The 27,475-nt window shown below is 46.1% G+C and overlaps 1 pseudogene; it reads right to left on the bottom strand.

The window, feature by feature from the left end:
• Positions 1-24,868: 24,868 nt before the first annotated feature.
• On the bottom strand, positions 24,869-24,975 carry LOC141150989 (U2 spliceosomal RNA; annotated as a pseudogene).
• Between the last annotated feature and the right edge of the window lie 2,500 nt (positions 24,976-27,475).

The raw sequence follows: 27,475 nt of genomic DNA, 5'->3' as shown, positions 1-27,475 counted from the left end.
TGTAGAGTCCATCCGTTCACCTTTTCTGCGTCGCACAAAGACACGGTGGTTGGAACCAAAGATCTCAAATTTGGACTCATCAGACCAAAGCACAGATTTCCACTGGTCTAATGTCCATTCCTTGTGTTCTTTAGCCCAAACAAGTCTTTTCTGCTTGTTGCCTGTCCTTAGCAATGGTTTCCTAGCAGCTATTTTACCATGAAGGCCTGCTGCACAAAGTCTCCTCTTAACAGTTGTTGTAGAGATGTGTCTGCTGCTAGAACTCTGTGTGGCATTGACCTGGTCTCTAATCTTAGCTGCTGTTAACCTGCGATTTCTGAGGCTGGTGACTCGGATAAACTTATCCTCAGAAGCAGAGGTGACTCTTGGTCTTCCTTTCCTGGGGCGGTCCTCATTTGAGCCAGTTTCTTTGTAGCGCTTGATGGTTTTTGCAACTGCACTTGGGGACACTTTCAAAGTTTGCCCAATTTTTCGGACTAACTGACCTTCATTTCTTAAAGTAATGATGGCTACTCGTTTTTCTTTACTTAGCTGCTTTTTTCTTGCCATAATACAAATTCTAACAGTCTATTCAGTAGGACTATCAGCTGTGTATCCACCAGACTTCAGCACAACACAACTGATGGTCCCAACCCCATTTATAAGGCAAGAAATCCCACTTATTAAACCTGACAGGGCACACCTGTGAAGTGAAAACCATTTCCGGTGACTACCTCTTGAAGCTCATCAAGAGAATGTCAAGAGTGTGCAAAGCAGTCATCAAAGCAAAAGGTGGCTACTTTGAAGAACCTAGAATATAAGACATATTTTCAGTTGTTTCACACTTTTTTGTTAAGTATATAATTCCACATGTGTTAATTCATAGTTTTGATGCCTTCAGTGTGAATGTACAATTTTCATAGTCATGAAAATACAGAAAAATCTTTAAATGAGAAGGTGTGTCCAAACTTTTGGTCTGTACTGTATGTGACCAGTTTTCCAGGAAAGGGGAGTTTGTGGGTATTTGAACATCTGAGCTAGATTTTGAGGGAGAAAAAAGTTTAGGTTGTGAGAGTTGAGGATGTTTTGAATCTTCTTCCATGTCTTTTCTTCTAGAATGTTGAGTTTGAATTTATCTCTAAGAGATTGAAAAGGTATGAGTTGTTTCTTGTCATCCATTATACCTGAGATAAATTTAATGCCTAACTTCTAGAGATGAGCGGTGTTCGACTCGAACTGTACGCCAATTTCAAATTCGAGCTGTTTTGAGCTGTGTTCGAGCCGTTCGGCGAACACGAACAATTAAAAAAAAATTCGGCTGTTCGAGGTTATGTTCGATAACTGTTCGTGCACCAAAATCATAACTGGATTTTTTCACAGTAATGCTGATAATCAATGTTAATACGCAGTTTGAGTGTACAGTGGGCGGGGGGAGGGACAGGGGATGGATCTCTGCAGAAATAATGAAGATCTCCATTTTTTTTTCTCTTTCCCGCATTTACAGAGGGGAGGTGCAATCTGTCAGCCTATCAGCAGCGCACACACGGAGCGAAGTGCTTTTTTTCACAAAAGCAAGGGCATGTGTCATTGGCTGTGTATGTCACATGTCCTTGCCCTATAAGACCCAGCCATTTTCCCCGTCGCCACCATTTTCTCACTGCTGCAGCTGGGTGTTAGACGGCACCGCTGTTGCTGTGTGCGCTATACTTTCAGTGTTAATTTCAAGACAATTTTCTCAGAAATATACAGATAGCTTGGGAGTAGGGAATAGTTGTGATTGCAGTCCTTTTGAGGACTAGGTTCCAGCATTTCCTACGACTTTTATCAGGCAGGTCTGTGCTCTTAAATAGACAGCTTGGGAGTAGGGACTAATTGTAATTGCAGTCCTTTTGAGGACTAGGTTACAGCATTTCCTAGGACTTTTTGCCAGGCAGGTCTGTGCCAGTGCTGTGCAAGTGTTTTTCACAGCATTTGGCTAAATCTAGCTAAGCAAATCCTTTTTGGCCTCTTGCAGTGTGTGTTAGTCAGAGGAGTAGCGTATCTGTGTTGCAAGCTACACCACCTGTGTATAGAATACAATTTTTTTTACTGCACCTAGCCAAGTCAAACCTTTTGGGCATAGCATCATTCTATTAGGCCATCTATACTAAGCTCCACCAGCTTGCAAATTACTAATAATTTTTATCTACATCTAGCTCGGAAAATAATTTTGGGCTTGTAGCAGTTTGTGGGACTTATTCTATTAGTCCATCTATACTAAGCTCCACCAGCTTGCAAATTACAAATAATTTTTATCTGCATCTAGCTCGGAAAATAATTTTGGGCTTGTAGCAGTGTGTGGTACTCATTCTATTAGGCCATCTATACTAAGCTCCACCAGCTTGCAAATTACAAATAATTTTTAGCTGCATCTTGTCTGGAAAATAATTTTGGGCATAGTAGCAGTGTGTGTTACTCATTCTATTAGGCCATCTATACTAAGCTCCACCAGCTTGCAAATTACAAATAATTTTTATCTGCATCTAGCTCGGAAAATAATTTTGGGCTTGTACCAGTGTGTGGGACTCATTCTATTAATCCATCTATACTAAGCTCCACCAGCTGGCAAATTACAAATAATTTTTATCTGCATCTAGCTCGGAAAATAATTTTGGGCATAGTAGCAGTGTGTGGGACTCATTCTATTAGGCCATCTATACTAAGATCCACCAGCTTTCAAATTACTAATAATTTTTAGCTGCATCTTGCCTGGAAAATAATTTTGGGCATAGTAGTAGTGTGTGGTACTCATTATATTAGGCCATCTATACCAAGCTCCACCAGCTTTGAAATTAATAATAATTTTTAGCTGCATCTAGCTCGGAAAAAATTTTTGGGCATAGTAGCAGTGTGTGGTACTCATTCTATTAGGCCATCTATACTAAGCTCCTCCAGCTTGCAAATTACAAATAATTTTTAGCTGCATCTTGTCTGGAAAATAATTTTGGGCATAGTAGCAGTGTGTGGTGCTCATTCTATTAGGCCATCTATACTAAGCTTCACCAGCTTGCAAATTACAAATAATTTTTAGCTGCATCTTGTCTGGAAAATAATTTTGGGCATAGTAGCAGTGTGTGGTACTCATTCTATTAGTCCATCTATACTAAGCTCCACCAGCTTGCAAATTACAAATAATTTTTAGCTGCATCTTGTCTGGAAAATAATTTTGGGCATAGTAGCAGTGTGTGGTACTCATTCTTTTAGGCCATCTATACTAAGCTCCACCAGCTTGCAAATTACAAATCATTTTTAGCTGCATCTAGCTCGGAAAATAATTTTGGGCTTGCAGCAGTGTGTGGAACTCATTCTATTCGGCCATCTATACTAAGCTCCACCAGCTTGCAAATTACAAATAATTTTTAGCTGCATCTTGTCTGGAAAATAATTTTGGGCATAGTAGCAGTGTGTGGTACTCATTCTATTAGGCCATCTATACTAAGCTCCACCAGCTTGCAAATTACAAATAATTTTTATCTGCATCTAGCTCGGAAAATAATTTTGGGCTTGTAACAGTGTGTGGGACTCATTCTATTAGTCCATCTATACTAAGCTCCACCAGCTTGCAAATTACAAATAATTTTTATCTGCATCTAGCTCGGAAAATAATTTTGGACTTGTAGCAGTGTGTGGCACTTATTCTATTAGTCCATCTATACTAAGCTCCACCAGCTTGCAAATTACAAATAATTTTTAGCCGCATCTAGCTTGGAAAATAATTTTGGGCATAGTAGCAGTGTGTGGTTCTCATTCTATTAGGCCATCTATACTAAGCTCCACCAGCTTTCAAATTACTAATAATTATTAGCTGCATCTTGCCTGGAAAATAATTTTGGGCATAGTAGTAGGGTGTGGTACTCATTGTATTAGGCGATCTATACCAAGCTTCCCCAGCTTTGAAATTAATAATAATTTTTAGCTGCATCTAGCCCGGAAAATAATTTTTCTTCCCAATAGTGGTAGCAATAGAAATATGAGGCGCGCGCCTGGCTAACAAAAATATATGCTTCATAACAAAAAACACTAGCCTAGCGCACTGCATTAATAAGATGGCATCATCGTCTCTCCCAGTGCTAGGCCTACTACACCGGCTAGCATTCCTGTGCCTAAAACACAATGTATGGGCCCGCGCTAGCCACGATGCTGAGGGGTCTAAAGCTGCTGCTAACTCTTTATCACAATTCAATTGGCAGATTTTCACAGAGCTCCTCCCCAACGCCCACCCATCGGGCAACAGTTGCCCACCCTCCCTATGGGATCTAGTGGCGAATAGTTGATGCCATTAATCAGAGCGTCAGTTGCCCAGTCGACGTGACAAGCATACGGTAAGGCATGGGAAGAGTGTACACGACTAGTAGCAGGCAGACGGGTTGACCAATGTGAACAAGCCAGATTACAAGTCACCATAGAATTTCTCCACCAGCTAATGATGAGGGGCATATCAGGGGCGTCAGCGTAGCGGTGTCTGACCGGAGTAGCATTTCACTTCCAACTACTGAATTGGGGAGATGTGACAAAGAGATTCACCATCAGACAATCTATAAAAGGGTGGAAAAGGGGTCAGCCAAGTCAGGAGTGTAGACGTCCCGTCCCGTGTCACTAAAACTGATTTCTCACATCATATCCCTAACACCATTAACATGACACTCACAATTTGAAGCAACACTACTGTCTACTGCATTTGCGATCGCCTTCTTCGGGGCGCTACGCATAAGCGAATTAGTCCCTCAATCCAAAATTACCACCAGTGAAGGCTTATTACACCAGGACGTAGTCATAGCCAATAATGCAATATGTCTACGCATACGCCAATCGAAAACGGTTCCAGCGGGCAGGGGCACTTGGGTACTTCTACAACCCACAAACGGTACACTGAGTCAGGAAAAAATAGTAAAAACATATATAACCATCAGATCAGAAAGTAATTTCTTCCTATCACACATTGATGGAATGCCATTATCAAGATACCAGTTCCAAGTTATATTTAATAAATGCATAACATCGGCAGGGAACCACCCCAAAGATTATGGGCCACGGAAGCAGCAAGAGCAGGACTGTCAGAAACGGAAGTTCAGAGGATAGGGAGATGGCGATCCACGTGTTTGGCGAGATACATAAGACCGGACTTGTTAACCTAACGTGGTTTGTTTATTTTACAGGTGACGCTAAGCCAACAGTGTGGATGATAGGCCACTCGTATATATATTGGGCAGAAAAAAGGGCGAAAGTCCGCCCAGGCGGGATGCAATTAGAGTTTCATAACACATATTTCAACTGGAGAGGTATTAGAGGCCTGCTATGGCCACAGGTACTAATGGAGGTAATCAAGGTAGGGAGAGAGGCAAGAGGTCCGGTCAGCTTAGTTATACAAGCCGGGGGAAACGACCTAGGTCATCACAAGAGCGCATAACTAATGGAAATAATGAAACTAGACACTGAGCGCTTCATAGAATTTTTCACAAAACTAACTATAGTATGGTCAGAGATTGTGCCGATAGCGGTATGGCAACCCACCTGGAATTGATGATGCCAACGTCACGTAAAACACAGCAAGAGGACTCCTAAAAGAGTCTCCATTTTTTCCAAAAATTGTGGCACAGACACCACTTAAATGGCATCAATTGCCCCAGAGTTGCTTAAAACGGTTGGTGAGGTGATTTTACCAAATCCTCAAGCTTTTAGTCTCCCCAGGATGACACAGGGGTAGAAAAGTCCATGCGGATCCATGATTTGTTCATCTTTATGAACGTGAGTCTGTCTACATTCTCAGTGGACAGCCGCGTGCGCTTATCTGTCAGCACACCACCAGCAGCGCTGAACACACATTCAGAGAGAACGCTGGCTGCAAGGCATGACAAGATCTCCAAGGTGTGAGTGGCGAGCTCTGGACATTTTTACAGATTGGAATCCCAAAATGAGCAGGGGTCCAGTGACACAGTCATGGCTTCGATGTTCACTTGGAGATACTCCTGTAACATCCTCTCTAGGCGTTGACTATGAGTCAGACTTCTTGTCTCCTGTGGCCTTGCAAAGGATGGGCTAAAAAAGTGGTGAAACGATTCCACAAAATTGCTGTTACCAGCAGATACTGTGTTACTGTTACGGTTTGAGTGATGAAGACTCGACAGTCCCACGGTTTGCAAGTTAGAACTGTGAGATTCACTAGGTGCACCACTGGTGTTTTGGGGAAAAGCACATGTAAGATTCTGTAACAGCCTCTGCTGATACTCCTGCATGTGTGAATCCCTTTCTATTGCAGGAATTATTTCGGCAAATTTACTTTGGTACCGGGGATCTAAGAGTGTGGCAACCCAGTAGCCGGGATTACTTAGAATTCTGACAATACAAGGGTCATGTTGCAGGTAGTGCAGCAAGAAGGCACTCATGTGTCTTGCGCATCTAGGAGGACCAAGTCCTTGTTGTGTTGGTAGCGAGGTAAGAATCATGCTTCCTTCCTCTGCCCTCTCCCCCCAACCTCACACAACAGAAATGTGATCAAGGTCTCCCTCATCTGATGAGTCTTACATGCCCATCGCCAGTTCGTCCTCCACTTCTTCCTCGGCTCCTGCACCTTCCTCAACAGTTTGGCTGCTACCATGCGCCCTTGTTAATCCCTCTCCCCCACCCTCCCATGCCTGCCGCCTTGGTGCTGCCGACCGTCTGGACCTTGGAGATGTTATCCCTTCCACATACGACTCCTCCTCTACTTCCTCCACCTCCTCTTGTCCCACCACCTGACTCTGAATTCTGTTTAACGTGTGCTCCAGCATGTAAATCACCGGAATAGTCATGCTGATAATGGCATCATCAGCACTAAACATCTTCGTCGCCATTTCAAAACTGTGCAGAAGGGTGTGTGGCGCCCCTGAGGGTTCAGTCGCCACAGAGGTACTGCATCTCACCCAGAGGTGTGGTATCTCACCCTCAGGTAAGGAAGGAGTATGGCTCGGGACCCTAACACCTGCATCCAACACATACCCGCAGTGGGGGTAGGGCGAGATTGCTCCTAAGGGAGAGCACAGTCCCAGGGCCATAGCTGGCGGGAGGGTCCTATGTAGTGGGTGTGGGTGGAGAAAGCAGCTTAGGGGAGCACATGACAGGGAGAGTATAAATAGGAAGCCATCTTAGAAAGAGCAAGCCAGTCAGAGGAGGAGAAGCGACAGGAGCAGAGGCTCTGCATGAGCTCTGCTCCGGAGGCGGGCCTAGCCTGGGAGGCCCAGGACTGAAGGAGAGAAGAGAGGAGTGGAAGCAGGAAGGCTCCAGGAACCGAAGGGACCCTAGGGGTACGGGCCGTGCAGAAGGCCACCCGTACGCCCGCTGCTACTAGGAGGTAGAGGGGTCAGGCCAGATAAGGGGAACCGGTCCCTCAACTAGCGGAGAAACAACAAGGCTCAATTAAAAACCGGAGGCTGCAGCATTTCATGTACTGCAGGCCAAAGTCCACACCAGTCTCACTAAGAAGATAGTTACATAGGACCCAGGGGACGGAACACACGTCGCCCGCCAAGGCCCGAGGATAGCGGATAGAAGTGTCACTGGGTATGAGGTGCAGGTAGAAGGCCAGAGAAAGGACACACAGAAGAGGGTCCTGCTAAGTACTCCGTAGCTATCAGGGGGTGGACTGAGCCCTTCACTGAGTACGCACAGCACGACGGGGGAGATTGCTCTGGTACCTGTAATCTGGACTGCAACAACTGTGAGTAAAGATCTTGGGACTGCATCACACGGACTCTTGTGTTCATTACTGACTCCCTGCACTACAACCACCATCATCCACCCACACTGCCCTGATGCTACACTCTTCCTGTGGGGAGTAATAATACCATTGCTGCAAAACCACCAGCTTCAGAGGACTGTTCCGCAGCGGTGACCCCTTTGGCCGCACTCTACAGGTGGTGTAGTCGGACATTATAAAACCCATATATACAAATTACCCTTGGATTGACCGCCCTGGGTCACGGACCGGGTCACCGCCACAGTGACTACAACCCCCAGCGTCTACCGGCCCGGCTCCGGGTACCCCACGGCCCAGGGGGCGCGTCAACTTCATAGGTCCCTGATCTGAGACCACTCCTGCAGCGTGACTTGCCCCACCTCTGGATCTCGTTGGCCCAGGCTATACGTCAGAACGTATTGCACCAGGGCTTGTCGGTGCTGCCACAGTCGCTGCAACATGCGCAGAGTTGAATTCCACCGTGTCGGCACATCGCATTTCAGCCGGTGAACTGGCAGGCCCAACAACTTCTGTAGAGATGTAAGTCGTTGAGCTGTGGGATGCGAACGGCGGAAGTGAGCACACAGCGACCGTGCCCTCTGCAGAAGGCCATCTAGTCCGGGATAGTGGGCTAAAAATTGCTGGACAACCAGGTTCAACACGTGAGCCATACAAGGAACGTGTGTGACATTGCCCCGGCGAAGGGCCGCACCCAGGTTTGCAGCATTGTGGCACACGGCCTTCCCTGGTTGCAGGTCCAGTGGAGACAACCATTCATGAAACTGGGTCTCCAGGGCTGACCACAACTCCTCAGCTGTGTGACTCACATTTCCCAGACATTTCAAAGTAAACACCGCCTGATGCCATTGAGCCCTGCTGCCAGCATAGTAAGGAGGTGTGCAGGATTCCATCTGCGCAGTTAGAAAGCGGGTGGCATTACCAGACAGGCTTTGGGTGCAGGTGGAGGACCGAGAGGAGGTTGAGGAGGCAGAAGCAGTGGAGGAACTTCTAGATAAAGAGGATTGATGTCCAACTCGTGGGGACGGCAAGACTTGGACAGCAGCCCCTTGTCCTGCTGTCACCATAGTTACCCAGTGCCCAGTCAGCGACATGTAACGCCCCTGTCCATGCCTACTCGTCCAAGTGTCTGTGGTGAAATGCACCCTGTTACACACAGAGTTTCTCAAAGAAGCGGTGATGTTGTGTGCGACATGCTGGTGTAGCGCAGGCACACCTTTCTTTGAGAAGTAGTGCCGACTGGGCGTCTGGTACTGGGGCACTGCGATGGATATAAGGTCTCGAAAATCCTCTGTGTCCACCAGGTGGAAAGGCAGCATTTCTGTAGCCGACACCTTGCAGATGGTGAAATTCAACCTCTTAGCTTTGTCATGGCTAGGAGGAAATGGTCCTTTACTTGTCCACATCTGAGGGTCCGAGGGCTGGCTGTTGTGCTTAGACGGGGCTGAGTAGGGTGTCCCCGGCAAACTGCCGGTCTGTGAGGAAGATGCAGGCGGAAAAGTTAGGTTGCCTTGATACAAAGGTGGTGCTCTCGATGTCGGAGAGCGCTCAACACCAGCTGGTGTTTCCACTTCCAAATGAAATGATGACCTGCCAATCAAACTGGCTGTTGCGGGTAAAGAGGTGGCAGGTATGCGTCCAAAAACACGTGTGACTGCTGTCCCCCCAGTCACAGAGGATGAAGAGGCCGTGGATGCACAAGATGGGGCAGACAGTGGTTGGCCCGGCCCGCTAGGCCGCATTGTAGCACAGTGAACTTCCCACTGCAACTTATGCTTCTTATCCATGTTACGGTTCATGCATGAAGTACTCAAACTATGTATTTTTTGGCCTCTACTTAGCTTTTGGTGACAAATGTTACAGATAACACGAGTTGGGTCATCCTTATCGATTTGAAAAAATGCCCAGGCTATGCAAGGCTTAGAGCCCATGCGACCTGAAGAGCCACTACGACTTGTGGTCAGAGGCAGAGTTGTGGTTGAGGATGCAGTTATTGACGTGCTTCCAGTACTCCATCTCTGTCCAGGAAGGCACAACCTAACCTCGTCGTCAATAGCATCTGTGACGCCCAGCTGCGCTTGGTATCACAGATCCTAGAAGAGTGCATTGACGGAATCCTCCACAAGAGGCCCCCATAAACATTCACACATCTCCACCTTTCACCTCAGACCAGCAGAGAGAGCCCGTTAGGGATATAAATAGGGAAGGTGGAGCTAGGCAGTTCAGTTCCTCTGAAGAGTTCCTGCAGTAGAGAAGCCTAAGAGAGGTCAGTCTGCAGTGGAGCTCAGTCTAGTCTAGAGAACTCAGTTAATAGTTCAGCAGTGGAGCACGAGGCTCCTGCTTGCTAGATTCAGGGAGCCCAGCTAGAGCTTTAGGTGTGCCGGCGCCATAAGATCGGTGAAGCGCGGCTAGCTGCCGTTAGTGTGTATAGCCTACTGAGGGCCCGAGGAGGCCAAAGGCGAGTGGAGAGTTAGTACATAGAGGGCAGAGGAGCTTAACCAGCTCACCCCGAAGCATTTACCGGACACCGGATCCGAGCTTACCAGGATCTCTATGACCCAGTAAGGCATAACCGGAATCCCTGGAGAACTACAAGTCCCAGGATCGCTAAGGTGCTGATACGTAACAGAGCCAGGAGACGCTAAGGCCCCGCATACTGGGAGCGTGAACTCCAAGACAAGGCCCTACAACAAGGTCAGCCAGCGCAGGACAGAGACAAAGTTAGGCCTAGCTCCAGGCAGGTCAGAAACTTACTGCGCAGAGGCAAGAAACAGGAGGCCCTACACCCGCTCATTGGGGAGGATCCTGATATGCACCCTTCAATCTACAGTGCTCCGGGATGTGCCTGAATTTACACCAGTAAAAGGTACTGAAGTGACTACCATGTCCATTCCCGTTCTTGCTCTGACCCAGCTGGGTCTCGCCTGTCCTGCATCCCCCCTGTATACACTGCCCTGAGGCCTAGCTCCACCTGTGGGGAGCTATACCATCGAGCTGCCTTATCACCGGTCTCAGTGGACTGCTGCTGCACTGGTGCTTCTCACCAGATACCACAGGTGGCGTCACGAACTCTTATAAAATTAACAATTATCCACCCTTTTAAAGAGTGAGCCCAGGGTACGGGCCCAGGAGCCGACCACCGCGACATCCCCAAGGCCAGGCAAAGGCCCGTTTATCGAGTCATCCCCATCCCCTGGGCTAGTCACATCCTCCTCCACCTCCTCTGCTGACCTCATTGACTGGCTGACTGTGGGTTGACAGTAAGTGGGATCTCCAACCTCGTCATCATCACCCTGTGTGTTCTCACACCTGTCGTCCTCAGAGTCAACCTCTTCCTGCCCTGACCGAAAAGTCAAGTTGTCGCTCCATTCAGGTATTTGAGTCTCATCATCGTCTTCATCATTGTCTCCACCAACAGGAGTTACAGTTTGGGAACGATGGTCTACATTATGCTCAGAACCTTCTTCATCTGGTCCTGGATCCAACTCATAAAGATTCTGGGCATCAGTGCAGATCATTTCCTCGTCTGGATTAACAGAAGCTCTGGAGCAGACCTCCGTTTCCCAGGCTATAGTATGAGTAAACAGCTGTGCAGACTCAACCATCTGTGTTACCCCATACTCAGACGGGCAGCTGGAGACTTGGGAGCTGAGAGGAAGCAAGTGCGATTGGGGTGACACCTCTGAGGACTGGAGTATTTGTGATGTTGAAGTTGAGGTGGAGGAGAGCCCACTTGAAGGAGCACTTGATATCCGTTGAAGCACCAGCTGTTTTTGTGCCTCATCTGGAATTTGTAGCGATGGGCGTGGCCGTAAGAAAGGGATCGTATCACATTGTCCACAAAAAGAAGTAGACATCTTAGTTTGGCTGGAAGATGGTCTTTCTTCTGCAGATGTTACTCCCCCCCCACCGCGGGGGGGCTCGACCCACCAGCGGACAGGCACCAGTATTGGGAGAGGGGGGCTGGCCGTCAGGGTCCACCGCGGCTCTGGCACAAACCCGGCGACACGGAGGTCGCATGGGTAGGAACAGACTGGCAGTGTCGGCTTCGCACTTCAGCATAGTCCCTCTGCCCGCTCGCGCCCTTAACCTCAAAGGGATGCACAAGCGGCTTTTCTTCCCAGGGCTGTTTCCCACCCAGCAGGAACGTGGGGGAGCTCAGGTCTGCCTTCCACTGTACTCCCTTACCTCCCTCGCCCTCTTTCCTTCTTCCGTTCTCCATCTAACCCCTCGGCTCTGTGGTGTCCGCTCTCCCTCCAGCTCTCTCCTTCTCATAGGTGGACTACCGCGTATATTCACACTGTGGCGAATCTTTTGGGCCCAGGCATAAAAAGCTGTCGAGGTAATGGATAATATGTGCCCCCTTAGAATCATCCATTACAACCCATTAGAGGAAGCAACTAAATGCCTCAAATAGTGAGCAGGGTCTGGAGCACCCCATGGGCAAACAGCGATCTATATACTATGCTCCTTCCAAGAAGCAGCCCAATAGGTGGACACTATTCGGAGGCACAGGTAGTAAGTAACCGGAATGCCGCATCAATGTCTGTTTTTTCCATTAGGGTGACCCTTCCCAACTTCTTGATCCGCCTGATTGCCTTGTCAAAGGATGTACAGTATATACTACTGTACTTGGTTCCGCGTCGATGTTGTCGTTTACGGACCTGCCCCTTGGATATGACAAATGGTGGATTAGTCCGAATGTATTGGGTTCCGTTTTTGGCACAACTCACAACGGGGATACCACTACGTCTTGTAAGGAAAGTGTTATGAATGGAACAGCCATTCTACCTAAAGATATTTCTTTTTTTAATTTTCTTGTCACGACGTCTGTGTGTTGGTAGGCTGATTTTAGATTTTTACTCCAGCCTTTCTTGATTTTAGAAGGGCATGACATGCCTATATCAGTGTCTCCCCCTCCTTTTACTCCACCACCTCTTTTCTTTTTGCATGACTATATGTACTTGTCACTTTTCCATGTGTTAGTTGTGTCTTCTGAGCAGTATTTCAGATTTTGGACACCTTTGAAGTGTTTTCTATGTGTTTTCTATATGTTTCTATGTGTTTTTGTTTGCCTGCCATTGGTTTTAACGGTGTTCGAAGGTGTTCGATGAACAGTTTGACGAACAGTTCGACAAACATACGGGTGTTCGACGAACCGAACCGAACTCGAACACTACGGGGGTGGCTCAACACTACTAACTTCTTCCATGAATCTAGTTTGATTCTTGAGGATAACAGTTCAAGAATATCTACAACTTTCCAGGTTGGAGAAACCGTGGGGTAGCTTTTGTGAGATAGTTTTAGTAGTAATCTCCAAGAGAGAATTGCAGATTTAACTGTGATTTCTTCTGGAATTCTCTTAGTTTTGTCGCATAAGTAGGAGAGGGTGATTAGGCTAAGTCTGCCACTGGGTTTCAAAGGTTCTCCTAGGGCTATCCAGATCGACTTTTCTTTTTCTGCCCACCAATTCTGGCTAAGTTTTACTAAGGTGGCGTGGTAGTAGGCAGTTAAGTTGGGCATGGCGAATCCACCTCTTTTTTTGTTCTTTTCTAGGACAGACCTAGCTACCCTAGGTTTCTTTTTAGCCCAGGTAAAGGTGACCAGCTGTGTATGAAATTTTTGTAGCCACTTCTTCGGGATTAATAAAGGGATAGATTTAAAGATGTATAGGAGTTTTGGAAAAAGGCTCATTTTGTAGGCATTAATTTTGCCATGCCAGGAGACTTCTAGTTTAGCTGCATGCATAATGTCGATCTGTATGGTTTTGTATATATCATTTAAATTTGTGACTATGATTGATGTTAATGGTTTGTTGAGTTTTATTCCAAGATAGCTGATATTATTATTTTCCCAGGACAGTTCAAACTCCATTTTAAGAGTTTCCAAGATTTGTGGATCAAGGTTTAGGTGGAGGACTTGGGTTTTAGTCAAATTTATTTTGTAATGTGAAATTTTGGAGAAGTGTTTAATTGTGTCCAGTAGATTTCTAATTGAGTTAAGTGGGTTTGAAAGAGTTATAAGAATATCATCTGTGAACAATGAAATTTTGTATTGTTTCTGATGTATCTGGATACCACTTATTAGGGGATTTGCTCGAATTTTCTCAGCCAGAGGTTCTATATAGAGATCGAAAAGGGTGGGAGAAAGGGGACAACCTTGCTTCGAGCCATTGGTAAGTGCAATTCCATCTGACAGAACATTGTTGGTCAGAATTTTTGCTGAGGGGCAAGAATAGAGAGATGTGATAGCATTTAAGATGTTTCCCTCAAATCCAATTTTTTTTAGAGTTTGAAAGAGGAAGCCCCAGTGGACTCTGTCGAACGCTTTTTCTGCGTCGACAGCGACCACCAGGGCGGGAGTTTTAGTTTTTTCAATATAGGATAGCACATTAATGGCATCAGACGTTCTCCTTCCAGGGATAAATCCCACTTGATCTTTTTGAAGAAGCCTAGGGGAGATGTTTTGAAGTCTTGAGGTAATAGTTTTGGCGATGATCTTTAGGTCTGTATTTAGAAGTGAGATAGGGCGGTAGTTGCTGACATTCTCGGTGTCACCCTTGTTTTTCGATATCACTGTGATTATTGCCTCCTGCATTTCTGCTGGGAAGGTGTCTTGCCATGTAGTGGATGAGTTGATAAGTTTAGTAAGGAAAGGAGCAATAGAGCTTTTAAAGTTTAGGTAATATTCGTTCTGTAGTCCGTCTGGGCCGGGAGATTTGCATTTTGCTAATGAATTGATTGTCGCCAAAATTTCAGTTTCAGTAAAGGGGGAATTGAGAAAGTTCAAGTCTTCGTTTGAAAGAGAGGGGAGTTGGATAGAGTCTAGGAATTTGTCTATGTCAAACTTTGAGGAGAGATTTCTGTTGGGTCTTCTTACAGATTATAGAGCTTTCTATAGAAACTGGCAAAAACATTCAAGATGTCTTTCGGATTTTTATGTATTGAGTTTTGCTTATCTTTGATTTTGAGGATTCTAGTTTTGTGTCTATGAATCTTAATTTTGTTGGCAAAGAGATTAGATGGTTTGTCCATGCAGTTGTGGAAATTGCTTTTGATAGTACGGATGTATTTGTCATATTCAGATGTTAGCAGATTCTTTAATTGAACTCGCAGTTGAAGGATTTCTGTGTGAGTTTTATCATTAGGGGACATTTCTAGTTGGATCTCTAAGTTTTTTAATAATGTTTTCAGAATTTTTAATGTTGTCGCGTTTTAGTCTAGAGTTGAGTTGAATTAGGTGGCCTCTTATTACCGCTTTATGAGCGGCCCAGAGAGTCGAAATTGCGATGTTTTCTAAATCGTTCTCCTGAAAATAAAGATTTATAGAACTTTGTATTGCTTCTCTATATTGTGGGTGGTGGAATAGGTAAGAGTTTGCTCGCCAGGGCTTTTTTGCAGAGTGGGTGGGGCCATGGGTGACTTCGAAAATGATCGGCGAGTGGTCAGACCACGACCTGGAAAGGATATTAACAGATTTAATGTTTTGAAGTGTACGGATATCAGTTAAGAGTAGGTCAATTCGGGCAAATGATTTATGGGTATCAGAGTAGTAGGTGTACTCAGTTGAGGAAGAATTAATGCAGCGAAAGGCGTCAAAAAGTTCCTCTCTATTTAACCAGGGATCGAGTGAAGTATTTAAATTCCTAGATTTGTTGGAAGAATCCAAGGAAGGGTTAGGTACTGCATTAAAGTCTCCGAATATGAGTAACTGTCATTTTTGTAATTCATGTATAATTTTGATTAGTCTTTTTAGGAAAGTAATTTGTCCCTTGTTAGGGGCATACACGTTGACTAGGGTGTAGCATGTATCATTTATTTTGCAGATGAGAATTAGAAAGCGGCCATCTTCATCTTTAATTAAGTTGATTTTTTCAAATTTAACAGTGTCTTTGACAATGATAGCTACCCCTGCCCTTTTCTTTTTATTAGAAGATAAAAAAATATTTGGGTAGTTTTTGTTCATGAATTTAGGTGGATTATCAATTGAAAACTTAGTTTCCTGTATGCCTGCAATGTCAATATTTAATTTTGTAAGTTCTTTCCATATTAGGAATCGTTTCTGAGGTGAATTTAGACCTTTAAAGTTGTAGGATAAGAATTTGTTAGCCATTGTCTGAGTCAGGTGCTTGGGTAGCAATGTGGAATTTTTGGTAAGATAGAGTGCATAGGGGCATAGGGGTAACATTTTGAGATAGTAATTCTGTGACTTCCATTTTCAAGAGGGGTTAACGGTAAATGAATGGTGAATGAACAACCGGGTTCAGAGGCACCCGTAAATTTTAAGGGACTCGTAGGTCACTAAAGAGCTGGTAGAGCGGAAGGGTCAAAGCAAATGTAAAACTTCCGAGGAGACTAAAGTTTTAGCCTTTGTGCCTAGGCTGGACCTTAGTTAGAGAGAAATGGGTTAAGTGCTTAGGTGTGATATGAAGCTTCATGTATTGGATATATGGAGATCCTTAAGAGTTTTTAATCCCGCTGAAGTCTCGCCAATTGTAATCATCTTTTGTTTAAAGGAGAAGATGACATTAGTGGTTGGTCGTCCCCATCTGTACGGAATTTTTTTCTCTTGGAGGATATCAGTGATCAGTTTCAGTGCCTTGCGTCTTGTCATAGTCTCTTTTGATATGTCTGTGAAGACTTTCATTTTCTCGAATGGAGAGGGCAATGTTTTATTGATCCTTAAGAAGTTGGTGATCTGGTCCTCATCTGATAAAATGAAAATTTTACTATGACATCTCTAGGGATATCATTGGGTAGATGGGATGGCTTGGGTAGTCTATGTGCTCTTTCTAATGAATATTGGATATCCGATAAGGTGGGAATTGTTGTTTTAATAAGGTCTTTCATGAAGGACATGAGTTCGGGGTTTTTGACCTTTTCCGGAATTCCTCTAAATTTGAGGTTGTTGCGGCGGTCTCGATCCTCTTTATCCGCTAGTTTATCTTTCAGAAACTTTATTTCTTCTCTCATCTGGTCTTGTCCTTTTTTGAATTCTTTACTTTCCTTCTTCAGGTCAAGTACTGCTCTCTCATTGTTTTCTGTTCTGGAGACAACTGTCTCTAGTGAGTATCGCATATCATCAAACTGTTCTGTGAGGTCTTCCTTTAGAGACTGCTTGAAAGCAGAGAAGAGTTTGTGAAAAAAGTCTCTATCCATAGGTTGACCCACATTGAAGTTCAGTAAAGGGTCATCTTCAGAGTTATCCTTTCTTGATCTTTGTCGAACTGGGCTTTTGAATCTAGTGTCATCTTCAGAGTCAGTATCGTCTGGAAGACTGTAATTTAGGTGAGGTTTGGTCTGTATTTCTCTTTCTTTACGTTTAGTGATGAGTTGTGAATTTTTGTATGCCATCAAGTCTTCAGGGGATGATCTTTGATTTTCTGGATGAGTTTCAATTATTTCTGAGTTGCCTTCAGGTTTTAGGTCAGTGGTAGTTTGAACCGAAGAGGTTGATTTGAGTTTTTGTTGATCTTTACCTGAATCGGTTGTTTGGTCGTTATTAGCTGGTTTATTATTAAGATTGGATTTTGTTTTTGGAGGCATTTTATTTGGATTAGTGTTAGTGTTAGGGAGATCTCTTTAATCGGGCTCGATATTTGGAGTTTCAGATCTTGGACCGGAAGCAGTGAGAAACAGTTGAATGATTTAGAAGGAGATCAAGAGTACGTTATGTCTAGTTATAGAAATATGTGTGTAATATTGAGTAGCTTATTACAAGAAAGTAGCGTTAGATGATGGCTAGGTTGTAATATCTCCGGTGAAGGTGGACAGTAGTAGGGAGGGTTTGTAATTGTCGTAGCTTATATATGTAACATCCCTGGCGGCGTTCTTGCATAGTGCACCACCTCCCACTATGAAAGACGGCAATCTTACCCATCAGTCCAGCCTGCAAACCTTGCTCCAGTTCATGCTGTGTGCATGTCTCTTGTCTGATTGCTTAGGGCGGCTGCCCGGTTACTTCCTGATTCTTATAGCTGCTGTGGGCGCGCTCCTAATGCGTCCCCAGCCTATTGCTGTGAGTCACTGGATATTTAAACCCCCTCCACCCAGAAGGAGGTGCCTGAGCAACACCTTGTTTCTGCAACTGAATTGCCAGGTCCTGTCCTGTATCTTGTCTGTTTCTGCCAAACTGGGGGCAGCATACCCAGGCCTGTTGTCTCTGACTTCTAGTCTGTTTCCGCCACTCTGGGGGGTGCATATCCAGACCTGTTATCTCTGACTTCTAGTCTGTTTCCGCCACTCTGGGGGCTGAATACCCAGGCCTGTTACCTGTGACTTCTAGTCTGTTTCCGCCACCCTGGGGGCTGTATACCCAGGCTCGTTCTTGTATCTCGTTGCAGTATCAGTTCCTGTCTGAACTGTCTCCTAGCCTGTTACCTGTTTGTCTCTATGTCCATACCTTCCCTTTTCTTGCAGTGTCTGAACCTGCACCTAACTCCAACTCGTTGTCTCTGTACTTTTGTTTGTGAGTTTTGTGTCCACTCGCTACTTCATAGGAAGTACCTTGTGTGTATCTGGTTCTGCTTGTCCATTTTCCCTTCCTCAGTATCTACCTCCTGTGTTCTAGCCATCTTCCTGTATTTTCCAGTCTGTTCCATGTAAACAGAGTGCTGTCCTCTCTGCCGGCACCTTCAGCCCTGTTCGGCTCTGCTTGCTCACCGCGCCAGCGGTTTCCCTCAGCTCTGACTTGCCCACCGCTCCAGCGGCTTCTCTCTGCTCTGCCTTGCCAACCGCACCTGCAGTTTCGCTCTGCTCTGCCTTGCCCACCGCACCTGCGGTTTTGCTCTGCTCTGCCTTGTCCACCGCACCTGCGGTTTCGCTCTGCTCTGCCTTGTCCACCGCACCTGCAATTTCGCTCTGCTCTGCCTTGTCCACCGCACCAGCAGTTTCGCTCTGCTCTGCCTTGTCCACCGCACTGGCGGTTTCGCTCTGCTCTGCCTTGTCCACCGCTCCGGCGGTTCTTCTCTGCTCTGCCTTGACCACCGCTCCGGCGGTTACTCTCTGCTCTGCCTTGTCCACCTCTCTGGCATTTCCGCTCCTGCGGTTTTCGCTCCGCTCTGCTTGCTCACCGCACCGGCGGTTCCTCTCTGCTCTGCCTTGTCCTCCGCTCCGGCGGTTTCGCTTTACTCTGCTTGTCTACTGCATCTGCGGCTCTGTTCCTGTCTCCCAGTCTGTACTGGACCCTATCCAGCCTGTGCTCCAACCTGCTAGTACCTCCCTGACTGCACTCCAGCCATGCTTGCCAGTATCTCCCTGTCTGCACTCCAGCCGTGCTTGCCAGTGCCCACCTGTCTGCATATCAGCCATGCTTGCCAGTGCCCACCTGTCTGCATATCAGCCGTGCTTGCCAGTATCCACCTGTCTGCATACCAGCCTTGCTTACCAGTATCCACCTGTCTGCATACCAGCCGGGCCAGCCAATACCCACCTGCCTATATGCCAGTCTAACCTGCCTGTTCCTGCATTCCCCGGTGTGGGTCAACAGCTGTGACCGGGATCTGACCTGGAGTAGCACCTGGTCCCTCTGCTCGGTTCCTCCTTGGTTCACGGAGTCGACTGAGCCGCCGTGCGACCTTGTCGGATCGGGTTGATACTTAGTTACGCCCCTCCAGGCACTCCTCGGTTCATGGTACAGTGGGATCACTAATCACGCTCACGCCAGTCAGTCCGGGCGCGAGCGTGATTAGTGATATATGTGAGGTTTTGGGTTTGCGCTGGGTGTCTTCGCTCTGTAGAGGTGGCAGAGCCCTCAGTAGCAGTAATAGGTACTTAACAGTACAGTTTACTTTACAATAATAGTTATTTCAGTAACAATGTAAAGAAGACGAATGGCACTTATACAAGTAGTAGTAGTAGAAGTAGGATATACAATCAGCTGATAATACATATAAACATAAAAGTGCAAGTCAAACTTAGTAGTTATAAAACACTAGTGAAGCAGACCTGTAAGAGGCAAAGTTACCACCATTAATATAATAAAGGAAATGTTGGGGTGTCTGATGGGCTCTTCTGTCTGAGTAGTTTGGGCACGAAGGAGGCCCGTCAGTCTCACTTGCTAGTAGAGTCGATCTAATCTGGATGAGGGATCAGCTGCTCGACCCAACAGAAACTAAGCCTGTCTGCAGGATCCAGCACTTGTGGTCTTCAATGTTACCCGTGCTTTTGGCCAGCACTGAGGGAGTTAATTGCAGAGTCTGCTCCCAGGGAAGCAGTTTGAGCTCACCCCGCACTTAGTTAAAATTACTGTGCTCTCCTGCTTGTGTGCTGAAGTGCTACAATGATGATATATGTACAGAGAGCTGAGATCTGCGTCTGTGTGGCTTGTGCATGGTGCAGACTCCCAGGTCTATTTTCTATGGAAGTTGCTGCTGGAGCTGTTCCATAGAGACCCCTGCTGACATTGTGACACCCAGTTGCGCTTGGTATCACAGATCCTAGAAGGATGTATTGATGGATTCCTCCACAAGAGGCCCCCATAACCATTCACACATCTCCACCTTCCACCTCAGACCACCAGAGGGATCCTGTTAGGGATAGATAAATAGGGAAGGTGGAGCCAGGCAGTAGTTAGTCTAGTCTGGAGTCGACAGTGAGTCAGTCAGAGTCTAGTTCAGTCTGGTTTAGCAGTGAGTCCAGTGCAGTCTGAGAAGAGTTACCTCAGAGGACAAAAGCCTGTTCCAGCTCCTGCAATTGCTATCCTGCAGTGGAGCTTATCCAGATCAAGACTCCGTGTAGCTCAGAGAGGTGAGCTTTAGGTGTGTCGGCGCCATAAGATTGGTGAAGCGCGGCAAGCTGCCGTTAGTGTGAGTAGCCTAGTGAGGGCCCGAGCAGGCCGAAGGCAAGTGGAGAGTTAGTACATAGGGGGCAGAGGAGCTTAACTAGCTCACCCCGAAGAAGTTACCGGACACCGGGTCCGAAGTTTACCGGGATCTCTATGACCCAGTAAGGCATAAACGGAATCCCTGGGGAACTACAAGTCCCAGGATCACTAAAGTGCTGATACGTAACAGAGCTGGGAGACACATAGGCCCGCAGCTAAGGTACTTGTACTTCAAGGAAAGGCCCTACCACAAGGTCAGCCAGCGCAGGACAGAGACAAAGTTAGGCCTAGCTCCAGGCAGGTCAGAAACTTACTACGCAGAAGCAAGAAACAGGAGGACCAAACCCGCTCATTGGGGAGGATCCTGACATGCACCCTTCACCCTACAGTGCTCCGGGTAGTGCCTGAATTTCCACCAGTAAAAGGTACTGAAGTGACTATCGTGTCTGTCCCTGTTCTTGCTCTGACCTGGCTGGGTCTCTCGTCTGTCCTGCCTACCCCCTTCTTACACTGCCCTGAGGCCTAGCTCCACCTGTGAGGAGCTATACCATCAAGCTGCCTTATCATCGGCCTCAGTGGACTGCGCAGCGCTGGTGACTCTCACCAGAAGCCACAGGTGGCGTCACGAACTCTTTCTTAAAATTAACAAATATCCACCCTTTCGAGGAGCGACCCCAGGGTGCGGGCCCGGGAGCCGACCACCGCGACATCCCTAAAGGCCAGGCTAAAGGCCCGGGTACCGAGTCATCCCCATTCCCCTGGGCGAGTCAGCAACACCAGTGCAGACGTCAGCTAGCTGCAGGACTTCTTTGTGGCTGTAGATCCCTCCGCCAGCACTTCCTGTTATGTGTTTCTGCAGCTGGAAAAAAATAGTTCCTCAACAGCGGGGGAACAAGGAATATATCAGAAGGAGATGACAGAAATTCTCCTTAAGGTCAGCAAGGTATTCTTCCATAAGGGGAAGATAAATAACAGATGGCACTGATTCTCCACTTCAGTCTGATCTCCTGCTAAGCTTTGTCACAATGATTTATTGATGCAGGCACTAGTGTTACCAGTTGGAAACCGGAGAATGTACAGTGGGATCACCTGGATAAGCTTGGGAGTCCTGTGCTTGTAAGAAGTTCTATTCTGCCTCTCTTGTTAGGAGAAGAGAGGGAGACAGGGAGATGTTGCAGCCAATAATGGCGTCTGTGGGTCTTATCCCTCAGCAGGCTTGAGCTTCAGAGGAGCTGTTTTGTTATGAATATCTCTCCAAGAAAGTTCAGAAGTGGATCAAAATGATCCCTGAGGTTTCCTAGATCGGTCAAGTAGCTTTGATAGGGTACTTTTGCCTTCAAAACGGCAATTTCCCCAGTTGCTTGGTATAAAGCACAGGAGCACACAAATCTTGTGTCTCTTACATTAGGCTGCAGGTCACGCCTCTACCGTATATTTTTTTAAAGAAATATCTTGAACACTTTTCATCTTTATCAAGATGGACCACCTTAGACCTAAAAATGATTTCCCTTCCCTTCCTCTCCAAAGTCCTCTTCAAATCCTCTCACACACTTCTTAGCAAATCATCCACATCCAGACCACACATCCTCATTTTCTCCAGCCATTCCATACTCAACATTAAATCTTTATATTGACTCCTTACCATGGCAGCCTTTTTATAGCCCCATCGACGAAAAAACTTTTGCACCTCATATTTCATCCAATCCCATCACACCAACACACTTTCAAACTTACTCTTTTGAGATTTACACCAACTATATTTTTTCTTAAAATCATTCACAACTTTCTCATCCTCAAGCAAACTCACATTCAATTTCCACACACCTTTCCCATGCACTCACCTTAAATCTCCTCTAAACTCGCCTTTCAGGCACTCATGGTCCGGAAAAGGAACTGAAACTTGAGAAAAACCATTACATATTATATTTTTAGAAAAAAACATCCTATCAATCCTAGATGTTATCCCACCTCTGTCAGCTTTATAGGTTGGTGGTGGCGACTTCCCCCAAAAAACTTCAGCAGCATCAAATAAGAAAAAATCTGAAATAATGTTTGCCAATTTTTTTCCTGAGGCATCAACTTTCCCCTCAGTTACACAGTTAAAATTACCTGTTACTATCACAGGGATCCTAACAAGTAATTCTAAACATAATTTATCTAATAAAATTTACCTGTCCTCTTTTTTTGCAGGACCATAAATATTTATATTAACTTTCCACCCCCTCCCACACACAACTGAAGAGATGCAACGACCCACCTCTATTACCTTATAACATTCAAAAACAAAATTTCTATTATTTAATACTATCCCATCTCCATCATTTTTATTCCCAGTAGAGCCAGACCAGATATGCTGGCCATATGGCCAATCAACGTCTTCCAGGGGTTCTTCTATATCACACTCCTGTAGACACATAATATCAAAGGAATGGTTATGTAAGAAGTCCAGAATCACAGATCTTCTAACTCTAGACTTTAGAAGTCTTACATTAAGGGATGCGATGTCCCAATTTGTTTTAGAGATCATTCATTGGCTCAACAAACCATAAACTCAGTCTTCACACCTTCCTTATCCTTTCTCATCTGGCAAACTCCCACTTAGCTGGAAGATAGTGGACTCCAAATTCACCTCCAGGTAAGCCATTGATGCAGGAGAACAAGAACCCACTGGGTAATCCCGCTCACTCACCGGACTTGCCACGCATTGGCTGCTTGATGGTTCAGACAACCGGGCCCTTTTATTCTTAGCACGGTCCGGTTCCTCAGAAGACCTCACCCCAGTCTCAGTGAAGTCTCCTTGACCTCCAACTCCCTCTTCATCCATACTTTCACTGCTCTAACTGAGCTGGGGTTTCCAAGGCTAACTCACGCTCTTCACAAAAGGAGTCGATGAAACTCCCCTGATAGGAAGAAACATCCATCTCAGCTGACAGAACCTCTTCCACTCTCCCGGGCTCCATCAGTAGGACGTCCCCACTGGAGCAGTCTCCACACGCTGTTCCACTACCTTCACCCTGGAAGAGACTGCGGCCTCAGGTGCCACACTCCTAGGCCTCGGAGAGTTCGTGACCACCTCAGAGTATGCCCTTGCCTTGCCCTTGTTCGCACAATGAGTACAATCCTTAAAGGCATGCCCCCCATACCACAATCATTGCAAACAATCGGATTGGTACAGTCCTTAGCAACATGCCCACTTTGGTTGCACTTGGAGCAAACAAGCACAGCAGTACAAACCTCTTGTAAGTGGCCGTACTTCTTACATTTCCGGCAAAAAAAACTGGGGCCTCAGGAAAGAAGAGAATACCCCTATCCCTCCCGATGGAGAAACTTTGAGGAGGGTAATGAACACCTCCAGGCTTGGAAGAAATTTCTCCAAATCTGACAAAATATCTTTATTTGCCAGTCCATAAGTTCTCCTCGTTCATGATTTTGTGACTGTTGCTAAGAAAAGCCGCAATGTCATGTTCATGCACAAAGGGATTATACATAAATATGACTAGGGGAACATCACCTTTGGAGTACAAGACTGTAAAGGTCAAACCATCCAAGGTTGGATTCTCCTGCTCCTTCAACTTCTTGTACAGGTTCCGGCAAGCCGCCATAGATTGCAGCACCAAGACATACCATCCTTCCTTCCAGGATTCCTGCAGGCAGACAATGTTTTCTCTTGTCACTTCCAGGATTTTGAAGATCACCTCGTGCATCATATATGACAGATTGAAACTCTCTCTGACAGCAGCATCAACTTCAATGCGGAGTGCATTGCGAACCCAATTGTCATCGGTCCCAACATAGCGTATATTCAGGCCCATTATGATCACTCTCTCATTCCTCCTCGTTCTCCCCCTAAAGCAGCAACCGGCTTAAGCCATCAAAATGGCGATGCTGGAAGGGCAAGGGAAAACACTCAAGGACCCCAGACAAGACAAATGGTCGTAGCCAAAAGTCCAAGAAACGATTACCTGAATTGGTTTTGGCCTATGGCTGCACCCTGGCCCCAAGAAGGCACCCAGATAAAGGCCAGGAGCTTATTATGACACGTGCAATGTCTGTTCCATTCTTGCATTATTCAATTGTCAAATTGTTCCATTGCCCTCTAACAATGGGACAATGGAATAATGCAAGAATGGAAGACATTGCACATGTCATAATGGGCTCTTGGCTTTTACCTAGGTTTGCTGCAACAGCTAGCTTCAGTCTGTAGGGAGCCTACAGACTGGAAAGCAGGGGAGACCGCTGCTCAATTGTTCAATAAGTACTTACCCTCTCTTGAGGCGCGTGGGACATTAGGGGGGAGAGAAGAGGAGAATGTGTGAAAATAGGTGGACGCTTAGGGGACGTATCAGATATTAAACTGATAAGAAAAGAAGCTACCCTTGATCTTAGCCAAAAGTCCGAGAAGCGATTACCTGAATTGGTTTTGGCCTATGGCTGCACCCTAGCCCCAAGAAGGCACCCATTGTAGGGATAGGGGCAAAGACTCCTCTTAGGAAGACATGTTGTTCATCAATAGACACCTTAAAACCCACAACTATACTGCTTGTTGCAGATGCACCCCACAAGTTTTTAATCTGCATAAGTCCATCTATTTTCCCACATTCCTCCTCCCTTTCCAATGTCCCGCCTCAAGACCAGGTAGAGAGGATAACTAATTAATGAACAAACGAACTAGTAGCAATCCCCCCTGCTTCCCAGTCTGTAGGCTACCTACAGACTGAAGCTGGCTGCTGCAGCACTGCCAGATAAAAGCAAGGAGCTTATTATTACACATGCAATGTCTGTTCCATTCTTCCATTCTTGCATTCTTAAATTACTCCATTCTCCCATTGTTCCATTGCCCCCTAACAATGGGACAATGGAATAATGCAAGAATGGAAGAATGGAACAGACATTGCACATGTCATAATGGGCTCCTGGCTTTTATCTAGCTGTGCTGCAGAAGCTAGCTTCAATCTGTAGGGAGCATACAGACTGGGAAGCAGGGGGGACCGCTGCTCATTTGTTCAATAATTAGTTACCCTCTCTACCCCCCATCCTTCCCGGTCTTGAGTCGCGTGGGACATTAGGGGGGAGAGGTGAGGAGAATGTTTGAAAATAGGTGGGCGTATAGGGGACATATCAGATTTTAAAGGCTGAGAAGCGATTACCTGAATTGGTTTTGGCCTATGGCTGCACCCTGGCCCCAAGAAGGCACCTATTGTAGGGATAGGAACAAAGACTTCCCTTAAGAAGACATGTTGTCCACATGCACCCCACACGTTTTTAATCTGCATTAGTCCATCTATTTTCACACATTCCCACCCACCCCCCAATGTCCCACACGCCTCAAGACTGGGGGGAGGGTAGAGAGGATAATTAATTAATGAACAAACGGGCAGCGGTCCCCCCTGCTTCCCAGTCTGTAGGCTCCCTACAGACTGAAGCTGGCTGCTGCAGCACTGCCAGATGGAAGCCAGGAGCCCATTATGACACGTGCAATGTCTTTTCCATTCTTCCATTCTTGCATTATTCCATTGTCCCATTGTTCCATTGCCCCCTAACAATGGGACAATAGAATAATGCAAGAATGGAACAGATCTTGCATGTGTCATAATGGGCTCCTGGCTTTTATCTAGCTGTGCTGCAGCAGCCAGCTTCAGTCTGTAGGGAGCCTACAGACTGGAAAGCAGGGAGGACCGCTGCTCATTTGTTCAATAATTAGTTACCTTCTCTACCCCCCATCCTTCCTAGTTTTGATGCGCGTGGGACATTAGGGGGAGAGGAGAATGTGTGAAAATAATTGGACGTATAGGGGACGTATCAGATATTAAACTGATAAGAAAAGATTTCTTTTTATTTTTCCTCAGACAAGGAAATTCCACAGTCTATGAAAACCAGACAAAGGAAAATTCCATCAAAACAGAAGCGTCACATCCAATACGCAATTAGCTGTCCCCATCATCGGAAATATTTATTTCTTATTTCAAAACAACAAAAACAAAAATCAAGAAGTACTAACAAAATATCTCCACTTTTTAACTTTCCAAATTCCCTCCGCATCCACTTCCCCTCTCCTCTTTTTGTCCCACAGGAAACCCACATACATCTTCTCCAAAATCACCTTCACACTATCCTTTACAGCAATTTCCTTCCTTTTAAACACATACACATTCCCCACATCCCATAACACTTCCTTTCGGCTATGTGCCCACGATGCAGAAATGAAGCAGAAAATTTCTGCAGCATTTCTGCATCTCCCTGGCAGAAAAAACGCATGCAGATTGTGCATGCGTTTTTCCTGCAGAATACATGCGGATCCACATGCGGATTCACATGCGTTTCCGCATGCAGATTGACAAGCGCTTTCCAGGCGATAGCATCACTTGGAAAGTGCTTGACAACTAGATCACACTGTATAAATCCATGCAACCGGCATGGATTTATACAGTGTGAACCGTAAAAATAAAAACAAATAAAGCTATACTCACCCCCGGGGCCCCGGTGTGTGCAGCAACGCTCGTTCCTGTCTGGTTCCTGGCTGCCGGCATATCGCGAGACAGAGCGGTGAAGGGCCTGCAGTCACATGACTGTGACGTCACCGCAGGTCCTCAAGCGATGCCGGCATTCAGAGAAAAGCCGTCGGAAAGGTGAGTATAAACTTTATTTGTTATTTTATTCTTTTTCTACAGGTACAATGGTACCCAGGTCTGGATGAGAGTCTCCTCTCCTCCAGAACTGGGTACCATCCGCACATAGAGACGCATAGAAGCCGCTTGTACAAATGTACAGTCGCGGTTTCTATGCGTTTCAATGCAAGTCAATGGCGGGAGTTCCGCTGCACTTCTGCAAAATTAAATGACATGCTGCGGATTTTTGTACGCAGCATAAACGCTGCGGAAAAATCCGCAGCATGTGCATAGAACATGC

The sequence above is a fragment of the Phyllobates terribilis genome, unplaced genomic scaffold (assembly GCF_046119375.1).
Source record: "Phyllobates terribilis strain yellow unplaced genomic scaffold, ASM4611937v1 Scaffold_5__5_contigs__length_657084704, whole genome shotgun sequence".
NCBI lineage: Eukaryota > Metazoa > Chordata > Amphibia > Anura > Dendrobatidae > Phyllobates > Phyllobates terribilis.
Note: the sequence above shows the minus strand (reverse complement) of the source record. Positions and strands in the feature narration are given on the sequence as shown.